At 44.6% G+C, this 6188-nt stretch overlaps 1 protein-coding gene across 1 annotated transcript in view; it reads right to left on the bottom strand.

Annotated features, from left to right (window-relative positions):
- fam189a1 (family with sequence similarity 189 member A1) overlaps window positions 1-6188 on the bottom strand; it is a gene marked incomplete at both ends in the record, with an annotated part of 159746 nt that overhangs the window by 16380 nt on the left and 137178 nt on the right. The window lies entirely within an intron of this gene.

The following is a 6188-nucleotide window of genomic DNA, read 5'->3' as shown; positions in this document are numbered from 1 at the left end:
CCACAAACACGGCCACAAACAGAAAAGTGCAGACAGAAAAGGAGGGAAAAGGACAGAAAGAGAGAGAGAGAGAGAGAGAGAGAGAGAGAGAGAGAGAGAGAGAGAGAGAGAGAGAGAGAGAGAGAGAATGAGAGTGAAGGAGAGAGGGATGTTTAAACAGTCTTTTATAAAAACCATTCCTTTACTTTCTTCCATGCTTACACCAATAAAATATATACAGCATTCAAATTCCCCCCAGACAAAGCCTCCACACTCACATAAAAATACAGCCCTACCCTGTCACGCTTTAAAAACCATCTGCCCTTCAACACCAGTGACCACCAGTTTAACACAACAACCTCCCACCTATCCCCCAAACAGTAGAAAAAGACAAAATGTCATTGAGCATTTTATAATAAGCATATCAATTTAAATCCGACCCGTCACCACCACCTTACGAACGTCTCAGTTTTGAGAGGGAGAGAAAGAAATGAGACAGAGAGGGAAAGAGATAGAGTGTTTTTAAGACCTTCATCCACAACAAGTATCCTCCACATTCAGAAAGGGTTCTTTTCTACATCTTTCAGACATTTCCACAGAGTACAGGCACCTTCACAGAGTACTTCCCCATTGCAGATGCTATGTCAGAGGATTCAGTGTTCAAAGTCACTTAGTGAGAGGCCCACTCTAGTCTGGGGGAGAGTGAAGGAGACATCCTCCTCCCGCTGCAGTCTGGGGGGAGAGTGGAGGAGACACTTGTGGCTCAGCCTCCTCCTCCTCCTCCTCCTCCTCCTCCTCCTCCTTCTCCAGAGGATGATGAAGAAGCAGCTCAGCTCACTCTAAATGAGGACACACGCTCTTAATGACTGTTGGTTCACCTCAAAGTAAGACACTGCACCATCTGTCTTTCTATGTGTGTGTGTGTGTGTGTGTGTGTGTGTGTGTGTGTGTGTGTGTGAGAGTGTGTGGAGGTGTGTGTGCATGCATCAGCAATGGTTCCTGTTGTATTCTTTTTGGGTGCCCTTGGCTGTTTCATTGAATGTCTCCGCCCTTCAGCATTGCTATTCATTGTGCTTTACATTGTGCTATACATGTATATTGTGCTTTATTACACGGCTCTTCTTAATGCTGTAGAATGCTCCATTCACTTGAATGGGGCTTCCCAACGTTCTGCGGTCAACTATTTTCCGATAACTGACCGTTGCTATGCAGTTAATGACCGCTGTCAAGGAAAGTGGCCTGTTTGCCTCTGATTCACATCTTTCGTAGCACTCCGCAAGTAGTACGGTAACTTATCAAGGGAGTTTCAGCGGACGGTTGAGCAGCTGTGTTCTAAAGAATGTTCAACTGTCTTTGAAGTTCAACGTCTTTGGCGAACTATTTCTCTGCTTTTTAACACTATGTATAGTAACAAAAACAAATACATTGTAAAAAGACACACTGTGTTAAGTAATTGTTTTAGTTTTAGCCGTATAATAAGCGGGATAATGTATAGAACGCCGGTCATTGTCGGGAAAATAAGCCCCTTCACGGTGAATCAACACCCCTCCGCTTTCGCGTCGGGGTGCTGTTCGCCCTGTCGGGGCTTATTTTCCCGACAATGACCTGCGTTCTATACATTATCCCTTACATATATTGTGCTATTCATTGTGTTATTCAGTGTGCTATTGTGCCACACTAATGGGATTCTGGTCTGACAAACCTACACCACTGGTTCAGGCTCACAGTGACTCATTTTGTGGGAGAAGAAGTCATAATGATCTGATTTTTAAACCCTATCTTTTTATTCACACTCTTGCTCGGAACAATGTGTGTGTATGCGTGCGCGTGTGTGTAAGGACATTATCAATAGGGTTTGACGACCTTACATATTATACTTCTAATTTATTGGTGTGTGGTTCACGAGTGGGTTATGAGACCATGAGATCACTACCAGTGTGAGCAGATCAAGTACAGCTTCCTAAGAGAGTCAGCTGGGGGAGACAGACTCTCCCATGGTGCATTGCAGCAGATTTAGCACATTTAGGCCCAGTGCATTGACTTCACACACCCTACAAGATGCCCCCATGCTGCATTATATAATGGACATATGGACTAGCCAATGGAATCAAAATATGAATAACCTGACTCTGCTTGAAGAGGGTTTCAAAAGCCCTCCCACAAGCTGAACAGAGGAAGAGAGAGAGAGGGAAGAGAGAGAGATTATCAGGACTACACATTCGTTCCATCCTCTCCTCGCCTCGCCTTCTCTTGTCAGCAGTACATAACTGAAGGAGGAACTGATCTCATCATCAAAATCATGACACTGAAAAAGGAGGGGATTGAATCTTAGCCATCTCCTTCCTTTCTTCTGCCTACCTCCTCAACCACAAGGCTTAACAATGAGAGAGAGAGAGGGGGGGGGGGAACCTATGGTTGGGTGCACAGTGTCCTATGATTTTCTGAATGGGATTCTGGTCTGACAAACCTACACCACTGGTTCAGGCTCACAGTGACTTATTTTGTGGGAGAGGAAGTCATAAAGATCTGCTTTTCAGACCCATTTTTTTTCCACACTCTCCTGCACAAAACAAAGAGTGGTGTGGTCTGAGTGTGTGCATTTATGAGAATATGTCTGAGGACTGAGTGTATGTGTATGTGTGTGTGTGTGTGTGTGTGTGTGTGTGTGTGTGTGTGTGTGTGTGTGTTTGAGCATGCTGAGGTGTGTGGAAGACTGAGAGCTCATTATCACTGTGATACTCGATTGACCTCTTGTTAAGTAAACATGAGATTCATGCATTTCATTTCATTTTTATTGTTCTATTTTTAAGGTTTCATGATACCCTCCATGTGTTAGGTCAGTTTATGTTGTTTTAAAGTCTGCTTGTACATCTGCCACACAGATGTGTGTGTGTGTGTGTGTGTGTGTGTGTGTGTGTGTGTGTGTGTGTATGTGTGTGTGTGTGTGTGTGTGTGTGTGTGTGTGTGTGTGTGTGTGTGTGTGACAGAGCAGCACGATTCATTTCAGCAGCATGTCTCAGTGGACACACACACACACGTGTTTGCATTCTGACATGCTAAATCAGAGCATGGTTGACACTGCTGTACTCCTGGCCAACAGGAAGCTGTTAATGGGCTCCACACAAACTCCACTTAACCCCTGCTGACTGACCTGTCCTCCGGCCAATCACAGGTCAGATGGAGTCAGGGCTGTGACTTAACCCTCTGCCCCCACCCCACCCCACGTCTCCCTCACACATCTCCACTCATCAGCATACATTAGGACACAGGACTCAGTAAATACTCACTCACGCTCTGAGAGAGGTCATTGTCAGGAATAAGAACACATGGATGCGTTCTTTTACTCGCCCGGTACATGACATGAGGCGCTTTCTACTGTATTTAGGACCCAAACATTTATTTAAACAGAAAGGCCTGTTGTGTAACCCAAGCGTTGCGACTTTGGCAGCAAAGAAGGCAATTATTTGCGAAGAATTTCAAGAGCCTGATGAAATGGGTAAAATAGTTTTCCCAACTTTGTATTCTTATCTGGCATTTGTAAAGTACTTTAATTGGATCCATTGTGTGCACTGCCCTTTTACTACAGCTGAGTTGAGCTGCATGATGCCTGATGCTTTGCCTAAGGAGAATTGCCTATGATAGGCCCGCAATGGCCAATGAATTTTGGATCTCTATCAATAAAGACATGCTATATTTCAAAAGTAGTGTGCCTTTGAGACGACAAACTGCACTCATTGAGCTCATCATCTTTCATGCAGCAAAAGCTCTAGCCTATATCTTTTACGGCCTGGTGTGCTGCGGAATCAACGGAATAGAGTAGTATAATGGGTAATGTATAGTTAGGTACAAGCAATACAAATGTCTCTTATACAGTTAGATATTATCCCATAATGACCCACACAAACTTCCATTTGGTCTGTTTGCATCTGGTCACCCTAGTATCGATGGTTTAGGGTAAATAAGTGTAGATGGTTAGGGTAAATAGGTGAAGATGGTTAGGGTAAATAGGTGAAGATGGTTAGGGTAAATAGGTGTAGATGGTTAGGGTAAATAGGTGAAGATGGTTAGGGTAAATAGGTGTAGATGGTTAGGGTAAATAGGTGTAGATGGTTAGGGTAAATAGGTGAAGATGGTTAGGGTAAATAGGTGAAGATGGTTAGGGTAAATAGGTGAAGATGGTTAGGGTAAATAGGTGAAGATGGTTAGGGTAAATAGGTGTAGATGGTTAGGGTAAATAGGTGAAGATGGTTAGGGTAAATAGGTGTAGATGGTTAGGGTAAATAGGTGTATATGGTTTAGGGTAAATAGGTGTAGATGGTTAGGGTAAATAGGTGTAGATGGTTAGGGTAAATAGGTGTAGATGGTTAGGGTAAATAGGTGTAGATGGTTAGGGTAAATAGGTGTCGATGGTTAGGGTAGATAGGTGTTGATGGTTTCAGTAGGTGTAGATGGTTAGGGTAAATAGGTGTCGATGATTAGTGTAGATGGTTAGCGCGAATGGGAAAAGCTTAGAGTTGTGATGCGCCTTGTGTTTATTTGAGCGAGGCGCAAGCAGAAAAAAGACGTGAGGCCCTTGAAGTTCAAACTTCTATGGCCGTGTTTATTTTAACAGAAGGTCATTGCTTAGGTATAAAGTTCACGAGTCCCACATTTCCAGAATGTTTTGGTAACAATGTATTACAGCAACAACAAACACCAATTTCATCACCTGGTGTTTTTTAATGCTCGTACGGTGAAATGTTTTGCTGGCCTTTCAGAGAGCAGAAAAGCAGCACACTTTGAATAACCCCTTAGGCTGCTTCTTCAGCTCCACTGGTCAGGTCAGGAGCAGAGGGAACTCTGGATGAAGGGGACACTTAGACATTAACACAGGAGAGGGAGGAGATGGAGAGGGAGGAGAGGGCAGCCCATAGACGGCGAATCGTGGGGCTTGAAGAGAGATGGGGGTAGGAGCTGGATTGCACATGGCCTTTCATAACAAACAGCCACAACTCAAGGCATCATACAGATCAATTCTCTCTTACCAGTCCGCAGAAAACACCTGTGTTGAACGCACACATGCACACACGCGCACACACACTCGCACGCACACACACACACACACACACACACACACACACACACATCACACACGAACACACACACACACACACACACACACACACACACACACACACACGAAATGGATACCACTGTAAGTGGAATCCCTGAGCTCTCTAACTTCAATCAGCATCACTGCCTTAGTGGACTGCCTGTCAGATAAAGCACTGTATTAATTGGCCAGGGCTGAAGCGTTGCATGATAAACGTCAGGCAGAATGACCACTCTGTGCCCCGGGGATCATCCCTCCATCTGTGCGCGGACGTTTCATAACTCACCGCACCTGAAAGCCCTATCACTTCATAAAGTTTTACAGCAGCCATTACGGCCTTCTTCAGATGAGCTACGGCCACGGTCCATCTGACCCCCCCCCCACCCCCCCCCGATCTCTCCTCTTTAAAATCGACACCTTACGCTTAAAGGCATTTTTACACGCTGCTCATTAATGCCCCCGCGGTAAATCAGAAGCACTGAAACCAATGCTTTCATGCAGTTCCATTCAACACGGAGAGACAACAGATGCACAGAGGCTTTTAAAAATAATATGATCAGCAGTAGGTAATGCCCGCTTTTCACATACACACACACACACACACACACACACACACACACACACACACACACACACACACACACACACACACACACACACACACACACACACACACACTAGTCACATCAGCATACAGTCTTGAGAGCTGTGAAAAACACTAACATTGATCCAAAAAAAGTAAAAAAAATCCTGATGATCATTAAATGCATTAAATGACATGTAAACACGTCATCGACTTAATCGTCAATAATGCGGGATGACACTTTCTTATCATTAGACGATACGATATTGCACAGCCCTAACAAACTCACACAGACACAGACACAGACACACACACACACACACAGCTGAAAAAGCACATCTGATGAGCTGCACTGGAGTTAATGATTAATGATGCTGCCAGCCCTTCTGCTGTTCGCCGGCTTCCTGCTAAATTAATTTGGGCTGAAAGTTTTCCAGTGCTGGCTTTTAGCCTGTCGGCTCTATATATCACACATCCCCAGAGGAGCCACCAGCCAATGCAACCCTGTATGAGAGAGATGGTGTGTGTGTGTGT

The sequence above is a fragment of the Sprattus sprattus genome (genome assembly GCF_963457725.1).
Source record: "Sprattus sprattus genome assembly, chromosome: 6".
NCBI lineage: Eukaryota > Metazoa > Chordata > Actinopteri > Clupeiformes > Clupeidae > Sprattus > Sprattus sprattus.
The sequence above is the reverse complement of the archived record's forward strand: the minus strand, read 5'-3'. Positions and strand labels throughout refer to the sequence as shown.